Consider the following 23167-nt stretch of genomic DNA (forward strand, 5'->3'; position numbering starts at 1 on the left):
ATGAGCTGACCAGTTGAGTGTCATGGTTGAACCCACAAAATTGGTTCTCTGGTTTAGGAGAATGGGCCCAAGGTATTATAATGGATGTAGGGAAATTTCTCTTGTGTATTCTGGGAGTCGTCATATTGGTTGGTCTGATATTTAGATGCGTTCGGACTTTAACGAAGTGTAAAGGTAGTACCAGAGTGATGAGTCTGAGGAGCGAGGACACTGTAATAACAACAACTAATTTGATTTATGACCCAACGATAGAGACAATGTTGTGATGAAAATGTGATTCCACAGTCCGTTTCTTTCACCCGTTTCTCCTTTGTTTTCCTCCAAGGTACAAAGACATCCGCTTGGAAAAAGAATTTGACAACCTCTTTTATACAGACCATTGATTAACTATGTCACAGACCCCCCAATATCCCTAGTGACTTTAACTTTTTACGAAAGCCCAATACTTTAGAGACTGTAATTTTTTGGACAATGGAACAGCTTTTGCTCGCTATTTACAACAAAAGCACCGAGAGACATCAGACAACATGTACATCAGCTAAAAGGAAGGGAGAGAAAGAAGGCTCTTGTGTGGGCGCACTCTTGAAGGGAGAGGAAAATTCCTATAACATATAGAGAGAAATACTTAAAACATAACTTTTAATGTTTATAATGAAAATACCCATATAAATGATCCTTATCAAAGAAAAAAATGTGATAATTAGAATTAATAAAATGTTCTGGTCTGTTTAATCACACTTGGTAATTGGAATGGTTGTAGACATTGATTGGTCTTACCCCCAATTCCCCTGACCAGCACAGAATATCTGTGTTAATAGAACCAGGGAGTGATCATAAGAGTTATTTAATAAGTAAGACCCACTTGGGCTACTTGATTGAAAATTGGTTGGTCTCCTGCATTCAAATGAGCTGGACTTTCTGACGTAAGCCACAAAAATTAGTATTAAGCCTCAAAAAGGAGAAGGAAAGGGGGAAAGGAGAATTAGTGGTGATGCTGCTGTTGGTATTGCAAACACATATGGAGGGAAATGGTCCCAACTCTACAACACCGGGTATTCGCAGGAAGTCTCCTCTCCTGGTACTGACCCGGCCTAACGCTGTTTGGCTTCCAAGATCAGACGAGATCGGGCATTGGCAGCGTGGTATGATAGTAGAGAATTTTTTGATGTTGCACCAATGAGAGTGCACCTATGTAGGAAACGGAAGAAAGAGGAAGAACGGGAGACAGAAAGAAAAAAGAAAGAGAGGACGAGAAATGAAAATAGTATATAGAAGAGAAAAGGAATGAATCAGTATAGCGTAATTGAGGGATCTGCTTTCTGAGTTAGACACAGCTCAACAAAACCCACTTTGGTGGTATTGTGTTCCGTGAATCGCAGATGAGAGTCCATGAAGCAATAGTGAAGTATGAGCAAAAGGTATGAAAGATATACTGGGTTGAACTATCAAAAAATTAAGCATCGATTTGAAAATTCACATAGGTATTTAACGTGCATATTAGGATAAAGTTTAGAAGTTCAAAGAACATGCTGAGGCTCACGATGAGTGAGATAATTATCAGACAAAATACCGGCCTCTGCTGGAAAAAATTTTTTTGCATAATAGTATAAATACTTTAACAGATATTAATTTTGGAAAAATAAGGGAAGAAAAAAAGGGATGAAAAGACAATTTGGGCTGTATTAAGTTATTAGACAGTAGTGCTGTAGCAAAGAGCTTATGTGTGTGCTACACAAGTCCACATGACATGGAATAACATACAACAGATTAATATAAAGCGCATCAGGGGTTGCGGTCTGTGCAAAATGTACACAGAACGGCAGTGGAACTCTGATAAGGATACACAGATCTAAACATTCGCTGTATAATCAAGCATATTAATAAATGCACTTAATGTGTTGTTGTCTGTGCACACTATATACAGAGCACCAGTAGGTCCAATCAGATGTGATGGAAGTTTAGTGCGCATCAAAAGGTTGCCGTCTGTGCCAAGTATGCACAGGACAGCAGCAGGCTTGTAGTCAATAATACTATCTGCCAAAAAATATATCTACGTATGCTACAGGGCTATTAGCATGCTGTCTAGTGAAACATATATAGTAGATACACAGAGTGTGTTGCTGTCTGTGCAGGATGTGCACAGAGCAGCTGTAGGCTTACGGTCACCAAAATTGGAAAAAGAAGGCAGGTTAGGGCATTGTCATGTGCCCAGGCAGGAGCTGAGAAATCACTCTGAGTGTGGTCCCCCTCTCGGAAAACGCGTTTCGCCCTGACGGGCTTGTTCACTTCCGGGTTTAGGAGGGAGTGTGCAGCATGGGGTTTTATAGCAGCTAATGAAAATGTACTGACCCTTAATTGGAGGATATCTTGAGCGCTGGGCTGAGGATGGCAGCCGCCGCTGTGGAGCGTCTGTCCGTTGTTACGGCGACGGGACGTGACGTGCATAGGGGGGCGGGGCTTGTGCAATCACGGGAGGCCATTGGATGACTGCCCGTGTGTGCACATGTGATGGCCCTGAAATATCGCGAGATCACGGGCGCCATCTTTGTGGATGGCAGTTGCCTAATGTAAGAACAAATAAATCCTTGGCGCCATCTTGGATAATGGCAAGACAGCAGCGCAGGGAAGGGAAGATTGATTACAACATAGATAAAGGACAGAATTAAGGGAACATTATGATACGTAGGAACCCTGGGTAGGAAGACAGGTGGGAGAAAATTGAAGTGGCATAAATAAAAATATAATAAAAATTAAATATAAATGAAAAAAATATTAATAAAGGATAAATAAGAATAAAAATAAAAATGGAATAATAATAAAAAACTAATGATAGCAATACCTTGGGGATTAAAGCAGAATGGCAGATCAGCAGTGCCAAAGTCTTATATTGATACATGAAGAAATGATGTGGGAGTAAGTGGGGTACATAATTAATAAAACTAAGGGTATTAGAGGATTGAATTATTATTGATGAAAAAAGGGTAGGAGGTGAGGGGAGGGAGGAAGAGGGAAGAAAAAACTGGTAAGCACCAAAAGGTGAAAGGGACAAGAGTGTGACAGTGAGGTGGAATATGGATAACTTAGGAACAGTGTAGATATGGAGTATGAGAGGAGAAAGGGAGGTTGGTTAAGGGAAGGGGGGTGCAAACGGGTGAAAGTGACCACCCATTGGAGGCCTGTGAGTGGAATGTGGGTATGGGGATAGGCGGGCGGGGGAATGGGGTGGGGAAAAAAAAAAAAAAAAAGGAGGGAAGGTGAGAGTAATAGAAGAAAAAAAGAAAAAAAGAGAAAAAAAGAGAGATAGGCAGTAAAAGGAAGGTTAATTGTAGAAAGATGGTGAGAATTGGAATAGATTCTGTTACTGTGAGGATTATTCACAAGAACACTGCATAATTGATGTTTTCATTCAGGCCATAAGGCCTGAGACTGTTGAGCCGAAAGATCCATTCACTTTCCTTCTTGTATAGTTCCTTAGTAATATCCCCACCTCGTATGCCCAATTGGACACGATCTAGACCGAAGACTTTAAGTTCTTTGATGGATCCCTTGTGGTGATGGTGAAAATGCTCTTACATTAGGCAACTGCCATCCACAAAGATGGCGCCCGTGATCTCGCGATATTTCAGGGCCATCACATGTGCACACACGGCCAGTCATCCAATGGCCTCCCGTGATTGCACAAGCCCCGCCCCCCTATGCACGTCACGTCCCGTCGCCGTAACAACGGACAGACGCTCCTCAGCGGCGGCTGCCATCCTCAGCCCAGCGCTCAAGATATCCTCCAATTAAGGGTCAGTACATTTTCATTAGCTGCTATAAAACCCCATGCTGCACACTCCCTCCTAAACCCGGAAGTGAACAAGCCCGTCAGGGCGAAACGCGTTTTCCGAGAGGGGGACCACACTCAGAGTGATTTCTCAGCTCCTGCCTGGGCACATGACAATGCCCTAACCTGCCTTCTTTTTCCAATTTTGGTGACCGAAAGCCTACAGCTGCTCTGTGCACATCCTGCACAGACAGCAACACACTCTGTGTATTTACTATATATGTTTCACTAGACAGCATGCTAATAGCCCTGTAGCATACGTAGATATATTTTTTGGCAGATAGTATTATTGACTACAAGCCTGCTGCTGTCCTGTGCATACTTGGCACAGACGGCAACCTTTTGATGCGCACTAAACTTCCATCACATCTGATTGGACCTACTGGTGCTCTGTATATAGTGTGCACAGACAACAACACATTAAGTGCATTTATTAATATGCTTGATTATACAGCGAATGTTTAGATCTGTGTATCCTTATCAGAGTTCCACTGCCGTTCTGTGTACATTTTGCACAGACCGCAACCCCTGATGCGCTTTATATTAATCTGTTGTATGTTATTCCATGTCATGTGGACTTGTGTAGCACACACATAAGCTCTTTGCTACAGCACTACTGTCTAATAACTTAATACAGCCCAAATTGTCTTTTCATCCCTTTTTTTCTTCCCTTATTTTTCCAAAATTAATATCTGTTAAAGTATTTATACTATTATGCAAAAAAAAATTTTCCAGCAGAGGCCGGTATTTTGTCTGATAATTATCTCACTCATCGTGAGCCTCAGCATGTTCTTTGAACTTCTAAACTTTATCCTAATATGCACGTTAAATACCTATGTGAATTTTCAAATCGATGCTTAATTTTTTGATAGTTCAACCCAGTATATCTTTCATACCTTTTGCTCATACTTCACTATTGCTTCATGGACTCTCATCTGCGATTCACGGAACACAATACCACCAAAGTGGGTTTTGTTGAGCTGTGTCTAACGCAGAAAGCAGATCCCTCAATTACGCTATACTGATTCATTCCTTTTCTCTTCTATATACTATTTTCATTTCTCGTCCTCTCTTTCTTTTTTCTTTCTGTCTCCCGTTCTTCCTCTTTCTTCCGTTTCCTACATAGGTGCACTCTCATTGGTGCAACATCAAAAAATTCTCTACTATCATACCACGCTGCCAATGCCCGATCTCGTCTGATCTTGGAAGCCAAACAGCGTTGGGCCGGGTCAGTACCAGGAGAGGAGACTTCCTGCGAATACCCGGTGTTGTAGAGTTGGGACCATTTCCCTCCATATGTGTTTGCAATACCAACAGCAGCATCACCACTAATTCTCCTTTCCCCCTTTCCTTCTCCTTTTTGAGGCTTAATACTAATTTTTGTGGCTTACGTCAGAAAGTCCAGCTCATTTGAATGCAGGAGACCAACCAATTTTCAATCAAGTAGCCGAAGTGGGTCTTACTTATTAAATAACTCTTATGATCACTCCCTGGTTCTATTAACACAGATATTCTGTGCTGGTCAGGGGAATTGGGGGTAAGACCAATAAATGTCTACAACCATTCTAATTACCAAGTGTGATTAAACAGACCAAAACATTTTATTAATTCTAATTATCACATTTTTTTCTTTGATAAGGATCATTTATATGGGTATTTTCATTATAAACATTAAAAGTTATGTTTTAAGTATTTCTCTCTATATGTTATAGGAATTTTCCTCTCCCTTCAAGAGTGCGCCCACACAAGAGCCTTCTTTCTCTCCCTTCCTTTTAGTATATGTACTCTCTGGCTCTGGGCGCACCACCAAGCAGGACAACGTTATTTATCGAAGTAAAAGACATAGTCTTTTCTTCTCTTTTCCTATTTTGGAGTGCTTAATTGTCCAAATTTTGGTTCCACAGTATTAAAACAGTACTATCTTTACCAGTGCCCGATCGCCCTTTGTCTAGTCTAAGCATTAGTCTATGCTGTTTACAACAACAGCCTCTGATCGTTTGGCACGGTTAAAAATTATTGCCTAATTTTGTATATCAATACATTAGTATTATCTCTTCTTTTTTTCACCCTATGATCCTGTTTTAGCAGCTAAGCACAATTACTATTTTGCCTAATCATTGGGATTGAGGAGCAATATAAGTATATTAGCTATAACTTGTTTGCAACTCTATACTTAATCCTATTATGGCCACATTCTCTCTGAAGACTGAATTACTAAGACGCCAGAATTTGGAAAGTTTTGGGGACCCATTCTCTGAGACCTATGTACAATCTACCTCAAATTCAGACTGGCGGACCACCTTCTCCAGGCTACAGAAAAGCCTGCAAAAGAGGACACGCCTATCATGGGATGTTACAACTTTAGAAAATTATATCAAACATAAGATTGTACCTCGGGGCCTAAGGCCAAAAATATTCCCATCTTTTCCTCTCGCAACTGATAATTTAAAAACCGAATGGGAGGCAGTATTGCTCAAATGCTCTCATGAACTATTACATCTTTTGGTCAAACACGACACCCTACTAATAGACCAGGTTGAGAAAGAAATTGACGAACTTGGCAAAACGCTGGAAACATGGGAAAAAGATCTATCCTTTCAAACGGCTTTTGAGAAACACAAGAAAGAAATAGTCCTATATGAACAAGCGATAGTTGACCGAAAACGTAGTAAATTCATTAGGGACAGACAAGATTTCTCACGTGGTGACGTTTTCAGGTGGAATCCCACACCCCTAAATAAGAACAGAAAACGAAGGGAAGATCCCACCCTCTCCGAATTTGAATCCTCGAACAGTGGAGACTCGGCCAGCGAAACCTTTGAAGATAATTCCTACAATCGTGAAGAGGCAGACGACTTTACCCCACGTTTTTTAGGACAGGGACAGAGGCCAAGAGGTCGCACCAGAACCCGAGGAAAACAAGGAGAGGGGGAAAGAAGAGGCGACGGACGAAACCAAGATTGGGACTTACCGAGGACTGCCCGATACCCAGTCCGACAAAGGAAGACAATACGGTAAACCCGACTGATCCGGCTAAACTTCAGGTTATTAATCTATCCACAAGATCTCTATCCCCTGACCATATGGAAGTACTTGCCAAGGGACTTTCATTTTCTCCGGTCAGATCCTTTAATAGATTTACCTGGGAAAAGGACTTGAGACTATTCGGGAGGAAGCTTCTCTTGAAAAAAATATTTTCTAGACAAGAACCTAGACTTTCAGAGAACCCTACAGATCAGGACTGGTCTGCGGAAGACCTCAATGCTATCCAGGAACTAGAACATCTTCGCAGAGAATCCAATATGGATGAAGCACCCATTCAAAGACCCAAGTGCAGACCCAAATCCTCTTTTTTCCCTCCCGATAACAACTGCCCAGAGATCAAGGTCTTCTTGAATAGAGTATCTAAAGAATTTGACGACATCTATGTACAAACCAAAAACGGACTTCAGCAATTTCCAAATAATCTTAAATTCAAGGAGAGAAAAGCACTCCAGGAATTAGGCACATGGCGTGACATCGTTATAAAACCCTCGGATAAAGGTGGCAACATTGTCCTTTGGCCCCAAGAAATGTACATCACTGAAGCTCATAGACAGCTACATAATCCAGCATGCTATCAAAAACTTCTCAGCAATCCCACCACCAGATTCTTGACCGCCTACAATAACCTAATACAAGAAGCCGCAGCCCAATGTACAATTACAAAGCAGGAATCACAATATCTCACAGTCCAGAACCCAAAGACACCTACATTCTATCTTCTGCCTAAGATACATAAAAATGCCCTTAATCCACCAGGGAGACCTATTATGTCTGGCAACGGCGGACTTCTGGAACAACCAAGTAGGTTTTTGGACCTGCATCTTCGAGACTTTGTTCTTTCTTTGCCTTCCTATCTACAAGATACATCTGATCTATTACGCAAGATCCATGACATACATTTTGAAACCAATTTTCTTCTGGTGACTCTAGATGTAGAGGCACTCTACACTAGCATTAACCATCATCAAGGCCTTAGAGCTGTCAAATATTATCTGGATCAAGGAGGCGAGAAAGACTTTTCAAATTTTCTTTTGAGATTACTCGACTTTGTCCTCTCTAAGAATTATTTTGTCTTTCAAGAAAAATTTTTCTTACAAGTGAGAGGTACAGCAATGGGCGCAGCCTGTGCACCGACGTATGCAAACCTGTTTTTGGGATGGTGGGAGCACTTTTATGTCTTTAAAACCATCAATGAGAAATACACCATTCATGTGATATTATGGCTAAGATACATCGACGATATCTTTATCATCTGGGACGGAGATAGGGACCTTCTGATGGATTTCATTACCATCCTTAATACCAATGACCTCAACATTAATCTGACCTACACCATCAGTGCTGAAAAAGTCCCATTCCTGGACCTGAATATCTATAAATCCACCACAGGTTTTCTTGAAACTGAGCTATATCGGAAGGAGACTGCAACCAACAGTCTCCTCTTCCAGACCAGCTCTCATTTTCCCCCTACGGTGGAAAACATCCCCAAAGGAGAGTATCTTAGGCTGCGGCGCAATTGCTCAGAAGAACACACCTTCAAAAACAAGAGCAGAGAACTCACTAATCGCCTCCTGACTAAGGGCTATAGCAGACGATCACTCAAACGCGCATATTCAGCCACAGCAATGGTAAAGAGAGAGAGTCTGATTTTCAAGAAGAAGAAAGAGGTCCCCGAACAGGAAGATGTAATTAGATTCATAGGAACTTTCTGCCCTGAGTGGAGAATGCTCAAGAATGCGGTAATAAAACATCTCTCTATACTACAGCTGGATCCTGATTTATCCCCTTTTCTGAATTCACCTCTACAGATGAGCTGGCGTAGATCCAAAAACATTAAAGATCAGCTAGTTCAGAGCCACTTCGCAACAACTAAACTGAAGAAACCCTCTGTCACAGGCTCCTTTCCTTGTGGCAAATGTAAATCATGCCCTCAGATACTGAAAACCAATACGATTAAGGACAGATATGGCCAAACAGTGAAATTACAACACTTTTTCAATTGTGATACACAAGCAGTTATTTACTGTATAATCTGCAGATGTAATCTAAAATATGTCGGTATGACCACACGAAAACTCAAAGAAAGAGTTCTGGAACATTTGGGCAATATACGCAATGCAGCGAAAGACCTTGCACGAATGAAACAACTTACTTCTGTTGCCAGGCATTTTCACCATCACCACAAGGGATCCATCAAAGAACTTAAAGTCTTCGGTCTAGATCGTGTCCAATTGGGCATACGAGGTGGGGATATTACTAAGGAACTATACAAGAAGGAAAGTGAATGGATCTTTCGGCTCAACAGTCTCAGGCCTTATGGCCTGAATGAAAACATCAATTATGCAGTGTTCTTGTGAATAATCCTCACAGTAACAGAATCTATTCCAATTCTCACCATCTTTCTACAATTAACCTTCCTTTTACTGCCTATCTCTCTTTTTTTCTCTTTTTTTCTTTTTTTCTTCTATTACTCTCACCTTCCCTCCTTTTTTTTTTTTTTTTTTCCCCACCCCATTCCCCCGCCCGCCTATCCCCATACCCACATTCTACCTCCCTTTCTCCTCTCATACTCCATATCTACACCGTTCCTAAGTTATCCATATTCCACCTCACTGTCACACTCTTGTCCCCTTCACCTTTTGGTGCTTACCAGTTTTTTCTTCCCTCTTCCTCCCTCCCCTCACCTCCTACCCTTTTTTCATCAATAATAATTCAATCCTCTAATACCCTTAGTTTTATTAATTATGTACCCCACTTACTCCCACATCATTTCTTCATGTATCAATATAAGACTTTGGCACTGCTGATCTGCCATTCTGCTTTAATCCCCAAGGTATTGCTATCATTAGTTTTTTATTATTATTCCATTTTTATTTTTATTCTTATTTATCCTTTATTAATATTTTTTTCATTTATATTTAATTTTTATTATATTTTTATTTATGCCACTTCAATTTTCTCCCACCTGTCTTCCTACCCAGGGTTCCTACGTATCATAATGTTCCCTTAATTCTGTCCTTTATCTATGTTGTAATCAATCTTCCCTTCCCTGCGCTGCTGTCTTGCCATTATCCAAGATGGCGCCAAGGATTTATTTGCTCTTACATTAGGCAACTGCCATCCACAAAGATGGCGCCCGTGATCTCGCGATATTTCAGGGCCATCACATGTGCACACACGGCCAGTCATCCAATGGCCTCCCGTGATTGCACAAGCCCCGCCCCCCTATGCACGTCACGTCCCGTCGCCGTAACAACGGACAGACGCTCCACAGCGGCGGCTGCCATCCTCAGCCCAGCGCTCAAGATATCCTCCAATTAAGGGTCAGTACATTTTCATTAGCTGCTATAAAACCCCATGCTGCACACTCCCTCCTAAACCCGGAAGTGAACAAGCCCGTCAGGGCGAAACGCGTTTTCCGAGAGGGGGACCACACTCAGAGTGATTTCTCAGCTCCTGCCTGGGCACATGACAATGCCCTAACCTGCCTTCTTTTTCCAATTTTGGTGACCGTAAGCCTACAGCTGCTCTGTGCACATCCTGCACAGACAGCAACACACTCTGTGTATTTACTATATATGTTTCACTAGACAGCATGCTAATAGCCCTGTAGCATACGTAGATATATTTTTTGGCAGATAGTATTATTGACTACAAGCCTGCTGCTGTCCTGTGCATACTTGGCACAGACGGCAACCTTTTGATGAGCACTAAACTTCCATCACATCTGATTGGACCTACTGGTGCTCTGTATATAGTGTGCACAGACAACAACACATTAAGTGCATTTATTAATATGCTTGATTATACAGCGAATGTTTAGATCTGTGTATCCTTATCAGAGTTCCACTGCCGTTCTGTGTACATTTTGCACAGACCGCAACCCCTGATGCGCTTTATATTAATCTGTTGTATGTTATTCCATGTCATGTGGACTTGTGTAGCACACGCATAAGCTCTTTGCTACAGCACTACTGTCTAATAACTTAATACAGCCCAAATTGTCTTTTCATCCCTTTTTTTCTTCCCTTATTTTTCCAAAATTAATATCTGTTAAAGTATTTATACTATTATGCAAAAAAAAATTTCCAGCAGAGGCCGGTATTTTGTCTGATAATTATCTCACTCATCGTGAGCCTCAGCATGTTCTTTGAACTTCTAAACATTATCCTAATATGCACGTTAAATACCTATGTGAATTTTCGAATCGATGCTTAATTTTTTGATAGTTCAACCCAGTATATCTTTCATACCTTTTGCTCATACTTCACTATTGCTTCATGGACTCTCATCTGCGATTCACGGAACACAATACCACCAAAGTGGGTTTTGTTGAGCTGTGTCTAACGCAGAAAGCAGATCCCTCAATTACGCTATACTGATTCATTCCTTTTCTCTTCTATATACTATTTTCATTTCTCGTCCTCTCTTTCTTTTTTCTTTCTGTCTCCCGTTCTTCCTCTTTCTTCCGTTTCCTACATAGGTGCACTCTCATTGGTGCAACATCAAAAAATTCTCTACTATCATACCACGCTGCCAATGCCCGATCTCGTCTGATCTTGGAAGCCAAACAGCGTTGGGTCGGGTCAGTACCAGGAGAGGAGACTTCCTGCGAATACCCGGTGTTGTAGAGTTGGGACCATTTCCCTCCATATGTGTTTGCAATACCAACAGCAGCATCACCACTAATTCTCCTTTCCCCCTTCCCTTCTCCTTTTTGAGGCTTAATACTAATTTTTGTGGCTTACGTCAGAAAGTCCAGCTCATTTGAATGCAGGAGACCAACCAATTTTCAATCAAGTAGCCCAAGTGGGTCTTACTTATTAAATAACTCTTATGATCACTCCCTGGTTCTATTAACACAGATATTCTGTGCTGGTCAGGGGAATTGGGGGTAAGACCAATAAATGTCTACAACCATTCCAATTACCAAGTGTGATTAAACAGACCAGAACATTTTATTAATTCTAATTATCACATTTTTTTCTTTGATAAGGATCATTTATATGGGTATTTTCATTATAAACATTAAAAGTTATGTTTTAAGTATTTCTCTCTATATGTTATAGGAATTTTCCTCTCCCTTCAAGAGTGCGCCCACACAAGAGCCTTCTTTCTCTCCCTTCCTTTTAGTATATGTACTCTCTGGCTCTGGGCGCACCACCAAGCAGGACAACGTTATTTATTGAAGTAAAAGACATAGTCTTTTCTTCTCTTTTCCTATTTTGGAGTGCTTAATTGTCCAAATTTTGGTTCCACAGTATTAAAACAGTACTATCTTTACCAGTGCCCGATCGCCCTTTGTCTAGTCTAAACATGTACATCAGACAAGACATCAGACAAGACATCAGACAAGACCTCAATCGGCGACTGTTTATTTAAACTCACATAGTTTACGACTGCATTTATAACGATTGTTTCTTAGCTTCATCTCTACAACCTCCAGGTAGTATCTCACATAGCCGACAGGTGATTCTCACATATTAGCATTCACATGTTCCCCCTTCATGTATCATCAACTAAATGTGCGCCCCTATTTGTTGCAACCAGAAGCCGAAAAGAGCTCGGTAGAGTTTGACAGCCCATCCACAGACCCGTAATACGGGATAAGAAGGATTCAAATGTATACTTCGCAATACATCGAAGCTTGATTTAAAACACGTACGGCACGATGATACATGACCCCTCAAACATGGATTTCATACACACATGCTTTGACTGTCTCACTAGGTCATATCTTTCTAACCTTCTCCTCTACTCCTTTACCCAATCATAAAAAGGTATTTACATGATGACATATATTTTTCTGTTTGAACTGTTTAGGAAGTGGCAGTTATTGGTGACTGCCAAAGGGTGGACTGTCAAAGTCGAAAAATATAGCGACCTATGATGCCTTGTACTAACCCCATGCGCTTGCCCGCTGCACGTGCACATTCTCTCCCGTGCGTGCGCATATTCGCAGTTGCGTGATGGCGTCTCCACGGTCGTGCGCTCAGGCGCGTGGTATGTGCATTTACGGTAGAGTTTGTGTGCGTCTGGCGGGCGACTCGATCGTTACATAGTTAATCCAAATAGTATATTTTATAGGTTATGGTCCCTTTAATAATATCTGTAAGTATGTTTAGTGTAACTGGTTCATGAACAAAGGAATTCCTCTTTGCATGATACGAAGGGTCAGAAAGGGTCTGAACAGTGGTGTTTAGTACCTAACCGAAGAGTATTTTATTAGAAACATTCCGGTGTTGGTTAGAAAGAGATTAATCGCTCCTGCGAATAGTTATGTTTAAAAGAAGTTTATGGACTTTAAAAGTATTTGCTGTTTTATTACACATGTGGGGGGAAACCTGAGATTCCCTCCCACCTGAGCAGTCTGGAATAGTCACAGCCCACCTGTTCAAACAAACCTATGACCTTTTGTTATAATGTGAAGACAGATTCCTGTGTCCAATGAACAATGAGATTGTAGGGCCCTTTGTAGTGTACTGTATGTAGTGTATATAAGAAACAGCCAGGCTGGACCAGCTCAGTCTACTCTCCACAAAAGGTTTTCATCATTGACTAACTAGAGAGCTGGATCCAGGACTGCGCAGCGATCATTCCCCACGTGTGTAAGTTTTTCTCTATGACCAACTTAAATCTCTGCCTGTATTTGCCATACTCTCTCTCTCTCTCTCTCTCTGTTATTGTTTAGGATTAAGACGCTATTGTATATTTATGTCCAGTTATCCTGCTTAGGTGTTTCATGTTAGTGCTGTAGTGTATAAGCTGTAAACTGTATTTTTCCCTTTTTACATAGCTAAATCTCGTTAGTAAAGGCGTTGGAACCTCAGCAAGGTGTCTGTGTTTCTCTAGCTAGTACAAAGGGTTTCTGAGTATCTCAATCACTCAAACAGCTTGCTTAAATATCCAGGTTAACCAGTGGTATATCATTGCAGTATCTCAATACTAAGACTTACAGTATAATCAGGCTCTGTGTTTAAAGTTTATAAAAGTACTGTCTGTGTGTACGCTCGCTGTGTGTATTCCATACACCCAGCGCAGTGTGTGTACGTTACTTGCGTACCATGTGTGAGGTCTTCATACGCAAATAGCGTATGGAGTGCGTAGCACGTGCACGAGGTTTAGCGGCCTTTACGGCTACACAGTATTAGTATATAGCTAATGTTAAAAGGTAGATAACGGACACTATCAGGATGCTCTATAGAGAGACCCTGCAGGTCTGAGAACCAATGCCATCTGGGCCACGCCGGAGCGATTAGAAGTAGTATTCCTCCTTCTTGCTTGAACTTCCGTATTACCCTGGGCAGGAGTGACACCGTAGGTAACACATATGGCAGCCAAAAGTTCCATGGAATTGCCAGCATGTCCACGAATGCTGCTTGAGGATCCCTTATCCTTGCTCTGAAGACCGGAAACTTGTGATTTTGTCGATTCGCCATCAGGTCTACATCTGGTAGGCCCCACTTGTCCACTAGGAGTTGAAAGACTTTCGGATGATGGCTCCACTCTCCAGCATGTACGTCCTGATGACTGAGGAAGTCCGCTTCCCAGTTGAGGATCCCCGGAATGAACACTGCCGACATGGCTGGCAGATGGCGTTCCGCCCATAGAAGAACCTTTGAAGCTTCCGTCATTGCCATGCGGCTTCGAGTACCACCTTGATGATTTATGTACGGCACCGTGGTGACGTTGTCTGACTGTATTTGAACAGGCCTGTTCTGTACCAGAGGCAGGGCCAGTGTCAGAGCATTGAAAACTGCCCGCAGCTCCAGAATGTTTATCGGAAGGAGAGATTCCTCCCTGGTCCACCGACCCTGAAGAGAGTGTTGCTCCAACACCGTGCCCCAACCCCGCAGACTGGTATCTGTTGTTAGGAGGACACAGTTGGAGATCCAGAAGGAACGACCCCTGCTCAATCGTTGGTCCTGGAGCCACCAGCTCAGAGACAGACGAACTTCTGGAGTCAAGGAAATCATGTGAGACCTGATCCGGTAAGGCAGGCCGTCCCACTTGGAAAGAATTAACCACTGCAGAGGGCGAGAATGAAATTGAGCATACTCGATAGCCGACACCATGAGGCCTAGTACTTGCATCGCCGAGTGTATTGACACATGTGGGCGAGAGAGGAAGCATCTTATCATGTCCTGAAGTTTCAGGACCTTCTCTGGAGACAAAAACAACCATTGGTTGTCTGTGTCCAGTAACACCCCCAGGTGCAACATGCCCTGAGCAGGGACCAGCGAGGATTTCTTCCAATTGATGAGCCACCCGTGAACTTGCAGGAATTGGACCATCAGTTCCAGATGACGGAGGAGAACCTCTGGGGAGTTCGCCAGGATCAACAAGTTGTCCAGATACGGCAGGATCCTGATACCGTGATGGCGGAGAAGGGCCGTCATAACTGCCATTACCTTGGCGAAGATTTGCAGAGCCGTGGTCAGTTCCAAAAGGCAAGGCCTGGAATTGATAATGTAGGTTGCCAATAGCAAACTGCAGATATTGCTGATGTGACATGGCAATAGGTATATGTAGGTAAGCATCCTGTATGTCCAGGAATACCATATAGTCCTTGGGCTCCAAGGCCAGAACAATAGAGCGAAGAGTTTCCATACGGAATTTGGACACCTTCCCAAATTTGTTCAAAGGCTTGAGGTTGAGAATGGGTCGGGAGGATCCAATCGGTTTCGGAACCAGGAACAGCATTGAATAGTACCTCCTGCCTCTCTGAGCCAGAAGCACCAGCACTATCACTCCTGTATCCAGGAGGGATTTCACCACCAAATGTAGAGTTTTTGCTTTCGATGGATCCAAAGGGATATTTGTCGAGCAAAACCGGCAAGGGAGACGTTTCTTGAAAGAGATGGCATAACCGTGAGTGACGACTTCCCTCACCCAGGCATCTGAAGTGGTCTGTAACCAGACCTGGCCGAACCACAGAAGTCGGCATCCCACCCTGGGGTCCCCCAGGGGTAGGCCCGCCCCGTCATGCAGCAGGCTTGTCTGGTTTGGAAGCAGGCTGACGGGCAGCCCAGGAACGTTTAGGTGTGGGCTTAGAGGTTTTGGAAGTGCGAGCCTGTTTTGGGTACCCCTGATCCTTTGCTTTACTTGAAGGTCGAAAGGAATGAAAGGTGGTACTCTTAGCCTTCGGAGCCAAAGGATTAGTACTCAACAGACATGCAGCAACAATCTTGTTAAGATCTTCCCCAAAAAGGATGTTTCCCTTAAAAGGGATCACCTCCAAGGTCTTTTTAGAGTGCAGATCCACAGACCAGGACCGCAACCACAGAATCCGGAGAGCCAGAATGGACGTAGTAGATGCTTTGGCTGCCAGCACACCGGCATCAGAGGCCACCTCCTGAATGTAATGAGAGGCTGTGGTAATGTATGAAAGACACTGTCTGGCATTATCAGAAAAATTTGAAGGTAGCTCCGCTTCAACTTCTTGAACCCAGGCTTCAATAGCTTTTGCAGCCCAAGAAGCCGCTATAGTAGGTCTATGCACAGCACCTGCAAGAGTGTAAATAGACTTCAAGCAATCCTCCACACGCTTATCCGTCGGTTTCTTCAGAGAGGTGATGGTAGTGACAGGCAGAGTAGAAGACACCACCAGACATACAACATGTGAGTCCACCGGTGGCGGTGTTTCCCAATTTTTACTTAACTCTGCAATGAGGGGATAACGAGCTAGCATCTTTTTAGACAGGGAGAATTTATTTCCTGGGGACTCCCAGAATTCCTGACGTATGTCAAATAATAAGGCCAGAATGTGGTAAAACTAATTTAGTAACCTTCTGATGTTTGAACTTATCAGGTTTCTTAGACGTATCTGGAAGTTCAGGTTATTCATCAATCTGAAGAATCAGTTTGATAGCCTCCAAGAGGTCAGGAACATCCACCTGTGTTGTAGATTCCCCATCAGAAGCATCTGCATCAGTGTCTGATGGGTCAGTATATACACCATCTTCATCGGATGAAGTATCCGAAACATGCGTGGACTGTGAAGAAAAAATGGCCTGCTTAGATGACCCTTTGGTCCTAGGAGGGCGAGGGTCAGGCTTTTGTTTAACCAAAGTCTGATTTAACTGTTGTAACAGAGTAGACAGAGAATCCACCCACGGTGGATTTACAACGGGGACAATATGTGATTGTAGAGGCACAAGAGGTTCCACAGGGGGTGCAAGTCTTGTTACTAGCGTAGTCAGTAAATTAGAAAAAGCAGCCCAAGGTGGGTCTTGGTGTGCCACCGGTGCTGCAGGCTGACCGAGGGGTACAGAACCCCCACTACCTGGATCCTCAGCTGGAATATTTTCCTCAGATAAATCCGTGGCGTCAGCACTGCATGACGCAGGATCAGCCACAGATCTCCCGCCCTGTGACGCAGACATTATTGGAGAATGTAGCCCTAGGGCGTAACAGTACAATATAGCCAGACACAGTACCTGACAAAAATCCCTGTGGAGTGTGACTGCAAATGCAGATCACAAACAGAGGATTTAAGTGGTATAAAGTGCCTGAAATACACAGAGAAAAATACCAAACAGTATATCCTGTGAAACACTACAGTATATAGGACCCTGATGCACTTAGCCCCCGTCAGGGTACAGAATATAGTGATAGCAATACAGTATGTGTGTGAACCATGGAATAGGAACCACACAGCAGCTATTGGCACACACAGTCACATGTACAATGCAGAAATTATTACAACCAACAATAAAACTGCACTGGACTAGCAATACTACGTAAAGCTATGTACTGTATGTATACAGATATAACAATGCACAGTAAAGACTGGATGTATATCACAGAATACTTGTACTAAATATTCCTGTAGGTATGCACTTGTTCTTAACTAAAACTGTCTAAATGACATGTAGAATACTTAAGTGTCCTGTAAATGCACAGCGCTGATGAGGCAGGTGGCTTTACAGAGGAGACACCACCCAGCAGTCCCAGAATCAGCGCAGCTCTGTGTAATGGTGCCCAAACGCTGACAGGGAGTGAGGGAGAGAGAGATGCAGCTCCAGGGTGGGGACATCTGCTGTAGATGGGGCTGGGGGAGTGGCTACAGGTCAGAGCCTTATCCCCTCTGCTGGACTTCACCACCGGGTACTATGGAGCCTATACTAAATGGATTTTAGTAAATCCAACCTGTGCTCCTTGCCCTGATGGATATAGTGGGGTCCCTGCACGGCCACAGTGTCCATGCCAGCGGCGCGGCCCATCTCCGGAGACCACGACTGGATCGCGATCTCGGCGGGTCCCACCTGGGGGACCCTCTTACCTCCTCCCTATCGTGCAGCCACGCGATCCAGGAGAGCAGCAACGGTATGTGTGCCTGATGAGACCGAAACACCTCCGCTGTAAGTACCCGGCAACCAGGGCGCGGGAGTATACAGCGCCGCTGGAGGAGGTGAGGGAGCCGCAGCACGATATGTCAGCATGACATATAGCACCAAGTGCCTTTGTTGCGGCCCTTGAAGTCTTCTTTCTTGTCAGAAAAGCTCTTTTCAGGGCAGCCTAGCGCAGCCCTCCCTGTTAGCTGCCTGCACTGCAGGCACCAACTTACAAACTGAGCTCCAGTGCCTGGAGGCGTGGATATAGAGGAGGCGGTGCAGTGCATCCTGGGAACAGTCAAAGCTTTAGCCTGTTGGTGCCTCGGATCAAGATCCAACTCTACACCCCGATATTATTCCCTGTGGAATACCAGTGTACCCCCCTGCAGAAATGTATTTATCGAATACACATTAATGGAACAAGGAGGTAATTTGAGGAGTTTGAGCTGAATTCATTAGAGAATAGGAAAACGGCATCTGGCAGAGAAGAGAGGATGATGCTGAATTACGGGAGGGGGGAAAAAGACAAGAAACGGTGTTAAGGACGGACTGAAGTGGGATAACAAGTGAGTGGATGAGAGTTTTATTTGTATCCAAGGCAACAAAGGGTTTGAGCCAGCAGATGTTATGTAGGTAGGAGCAGCATTTTTATGAAGTTACTGAATGTGGCCAAAAAGAGGAATGTTTCAAGGGTAATGAGCAGGCTGTGGGCTTGTGGAGAGGATGGAACATGAATGCTCGGGGGGAGTGTGGGATAACAGCACAATAGGTCAGTCAAGGAGAATTAAAAGATAGGAATCATCATCACAGAGGGGGTATTGGAGACCAAAGGAGATGTTGAGATCCCCAAAGGAAAAATTATATAAGGAAAAGAGAAAGGGGCCAAGAATGGACCCTTGGAGAACACTGACAGGTTGAACAAGAGGTTGTTAGGTGGAAACAGAGTAGTCATTGCAAGCAATAAATACACAGACTGCTTGTGCATTTAAATACCAACAAGTACTCTCAGGGTACTGTGGTCAAGCCCCCTCAAAAAAATGTAAAAAGGTTTCCCGGTGACTGCCACATGGGGGGCCGGTGGGCATTCAGAAGGCACTAGCGGCCACACAGGGGGATATTTGTCCCACGCAGCTGCTGCTGCACCCATAGGTCAGCAGGGAGGAGGGGATGATAGGTTGGGGGGCATGTGCTCTCAGGAGGAGGTCTGCAGGGATGTATCTAGGGGGTCCAAGCGCCCTGGCAAAGTAAGGGACTGGCGCCCCCAATATTTGAAATAGGGAAGGTGCATGTGCAAAAAAGGGACATGATTTTGTGGGAAAGGGGCATGACCATACAATAGTTCCCCCAATTCAAATTACGCTACACAGTAGTAACCCTTATACACATCATGTCCATACAGTAACATATCCCTTTACACATTATGCCCACACAGTAATTCTTATAACACTGAGGAAACATCAGCAGTGCCTGGCCTGGCTGAGAATGCACTGCCACCCAAGGCCAGGTAGTATAATCAAATAGTAGTGCAAAGAAGTGCAGTGCAGTGCACTACCCAGTGGTGCAAGTAGAAAAAAAAAAGTTAGTGGTACTGTGTGCGCGTGCCCGCCCCAAAAATTGGTGTGGCCACATGGGGCATGGCCAATGAAAATGGGGACATGATACACATATGACCCCAATACTGCAGTGTCAGATACACATATGCCCCCAATAGTGCCAGATACACATAGGCCCCCGCAGTGCCAGAAACGCATATGCCCTCACAGTGCCAGATACACACATACCCGCACAGTGCCAGAAATGCCCCACAATGCTAGATATGCCCCCACAGTGCAAGATATGCCCCCCACAGTGCTAGATATGCCCCTACAGTGCCAGATACACATATTTCCCCACGTTGCCAGATATGCCCCCACGTTGCCAGATATGCCCCCACATTGCCAGATACACATGCCCCCACAGTGCCAGATATGCTCCCACAGTGCCAGATGTGCCCCCACGGTGTTAGATATGCCCCCATAGTGCCAGATACACCTATGCCCCCACAGTGCCAGATAAGCCCCCACAGTGCCAGATATGCCCCCACAGTCATATAGTCATAGTCCCCATCCTCCTCCCAGTAAATAGCCATATCCCCCAACTCCCCAAGCAATAGCCGTAGTCCCCCCAGTACATAGCCGTAGTCTCCACCTCTCCCAACACAGTCATACAGTAGTCCCCACCTCCCTCCCATCACATAACGATAATTCCCTGCCAACATAGATAGCCATAGTCCCCCTCCCTGCACATAGACCCTCAATTCCCCAAGCACATAGCCATAGTCCCCGTTTCCCTCCCAGCACATAGCTGTAGTCCGCCCTTAGCACATAGTAGTAGTCTCCCCCACTCCCAGCACATACATAGACTCCCAACACAGCACATAACCCTAGTCCTCACCCCATAACATCCCAGCAGATAGCCGTAGTGTCTCCCAATACCTGCTGTTCCGAGCTGCCTGGGATGGAGGGTGAAGGATCGCTCTGCAGGCAGGAGCTGGCGCCGGTGTCCGGCACAGCACCAAACTACGTGAAGAAGCTGGAAAAAAAACTACAGCTCCCGCCAGCAAGGGTTGCTGGGAGTTGTAGTTTATTTTCGGTTTCTTCCCTGTAGTGCATTGCGGTGCCGGACACCGGTGCCAGCTCCTGCCTGCTGAGCGATCCTCCACCCTCTATCCCAGGCAATGCACAGGCAGCTCGGCACAGCAGGTATTGCCAGACACTATGGCTTAAGGGATTCCACCCACTGCCCGAGGGTGGCACAGTCGGGTGGCGCCCCCTGTTCGGCTGGCGACCCTGTCGAGTGCCATCCTGGCCAATGGGTAAATACACCCCTGGAGGTCTGTCTCTATAGTTGCTGGCTGCAGTGGGTAGTGCTATGTGATCTGCAGAAGGCATGGCTCCCCCTGCAGAAAACATTGCCCTGCCCACAGCAGCAAGCACCTATGGGGGAGACTTCCTCATGAGTGTACACGTGTCTCTCAAAGGCTATTACAGAAAGGAATTCAGAAAATGCAGCAGTGGTAAGCAACATATACATTGCACATCATATAGTCAAATAGGAAAGCTTATTCATTGATTTGTCATGTAAATGTACTCTAGAGAATATATCTTACTATGCTGTAATGAATTCTTATTAATGTTATCTGTATTTGACTAAAGTTATGTAGTCCATTTTGTATGTATCCTGTGTCATGCTAAATAAGTAAATATGCACCGGACACAACATTAACAAACACTGCAAAGAAAGGTATTGAGCATGTAATCAGGTAATGTGAAAATTAAAACTTGAAAGAGAACTTTGCTGCTACTTTTACATAATTCCTTTTTGTGATGTTTATTTATGATGCGTCAATGAATGCAATTGGGTTCATCATTATGTTTCTGCATAGTGTGTGGAATGTGCTCTACTTTTCTAGTATGGTGGTAAAATAAGTCTTTCCTCATACAATATTTGTTTTCCATGCTTAAACCAGATTGGGATAAGAAGATCAGACATTAATCAAGTAATTTTCTTATATAGCGAGGGGAGATATCAATGATTGGAAGATGATTACCCATAACAGAATACTGTGGTGTAGAAATGTGTTTTATCAACACATTTCTACTAGCTCAACATATGCGCAGGGTGTACTATGTATTATTTGAAAATATTACACTATTGGGCACATTTATCAATGAGTGATAAATTTCACTGTGAGTGATAAACTGTACCAGCCAATCAGCTCCTAACGTCCATATAACAGGCTGTGTTTGAAAAATGACAGGAGGTGATTGGCTGGTACAATTTATCACTCACAGTAAAGTTTATCACTCATTGATAAATGAGCCTATATGTTTTTTCTTTTTTCACAGTATCATATCCCAAGTAGCAACACACAAATGACCTTATTTATCAATGAGTGATACATTTCACCAGCCAATCCGCTCCTGTCATTTTTCAAACATAGCCTGTGGCATGGAAGTGAGGGGCTGATTGGCTGGTGCAATTTATCGCTCACTGTGAAATTTATCACTCATTGATAAATAGGGGCGCAAAAGAACCTTCATTGGTTTGAATATCACTAGGCTGTAAGCAGACAAATTATATTGAGTATACAATCCATAGTCAGGGCTGGTAGCAAACAAAACATATCCCGGTAATGAGTAAAAAGAGTCAGCAACAGGAACCAGGGCACAGGAACTCATGTTCAGCTTCCAGCTATGTAAGTGAAATACACCAATAGCTATTTTAACCCTGTGTAAGCATACTCCTGTGCAATGTGCAGGACCCCTTGGGAAAAGAGAAAGAGAGACCAGAAAAAAATAAAAACCTGCAGGATCCTCCTTGACATTCGGGCCAGAATCTAGAAGAGCCATGATAATATCCACAAGTAGAAAGACAGCATCTGTTTCTAAATGCCAGCAATACAGTGATTTTGTGCATCACTCAATTACCATCTTTGAATATGCAAAAGAGCACAGGGCAGGTTACCAAACAAGTTTCTAAGCATTAAATATAAATGCAGGTCAGCTACGAGGCTTTAATAGTATGTCAAGGACTCAAGGTACAATCATGTTAGTGGTTCATTTGTTCATGACACAGCTGGCATCTAGGAAGCATAAAAAACAACACAACAACAGCAGGGGGTGCTAATTACTGTATATAATAATCCTGTCTGCAGCTATCTGGCAGGACACTGACCCCTGTAATGTTAGAAAATCACCAGAGAAAATAGAAGCCATGAGAGACTTAAACATTTATTAAAAAATACAATAACTGTGAATAATGCTAATGATTCAATGCTGTATTACATTTATATAATAATTAAAATGTCAATATCTAATAGCTCCAACCTCTTTTTTTTAGCCTTCTAGTGGTAAAATATACTATATATACTGGATCTAATGTCTGTAGGTAGGTAAAAAAGTATTTAAATCAGTGCATC

General features: G+C 43.6%; 3 pseudogenes; 2 read left to right on the forward strand and 1 right to left on the reverse strand.

Annotated features, from left to right (window-relative positions):
- Positions 1–1037: 1037 nt before the first annotated feature.
- On the reverse strand, positions 1038–1156 carry LOC135051561 (5S ribosomal RNA; annotated as a pseudogene).
- Positions 1157–4984: 3828 nt separating this feature from the next.
- LOC135053478 (5S ribosomal RNA) lies at positions 4985–5103 on the forward strand (annotated as a pseudogene).
- Positions 5104–11386: 6283 nt separating this feature from the next.
- LOC135051437 (5S ribosomal RNA) lies at positions 11387–11505 on the forward strand (annotated as a pseudogene).
- Positions 11506–23167: the final 11662 nt, after the last annotated feature.

The sequence above is a fragment of the Pseudophryne corroboree genome, chromosome 2, assembly GCF_028390025.1.
Source record: "Pseudophryne corroboree isolate aPseCor3 chromosome 2, aPseCor3.hap2, whole genome shotgun sequence".
NCBI classification, from domain to species: domain Eukaryota; kingdom Metazoa; phylum Chordata; class Amphibia; order Anura; family Myobatrachidae; genus Pseudophryne; species Pseudophryne corroboree.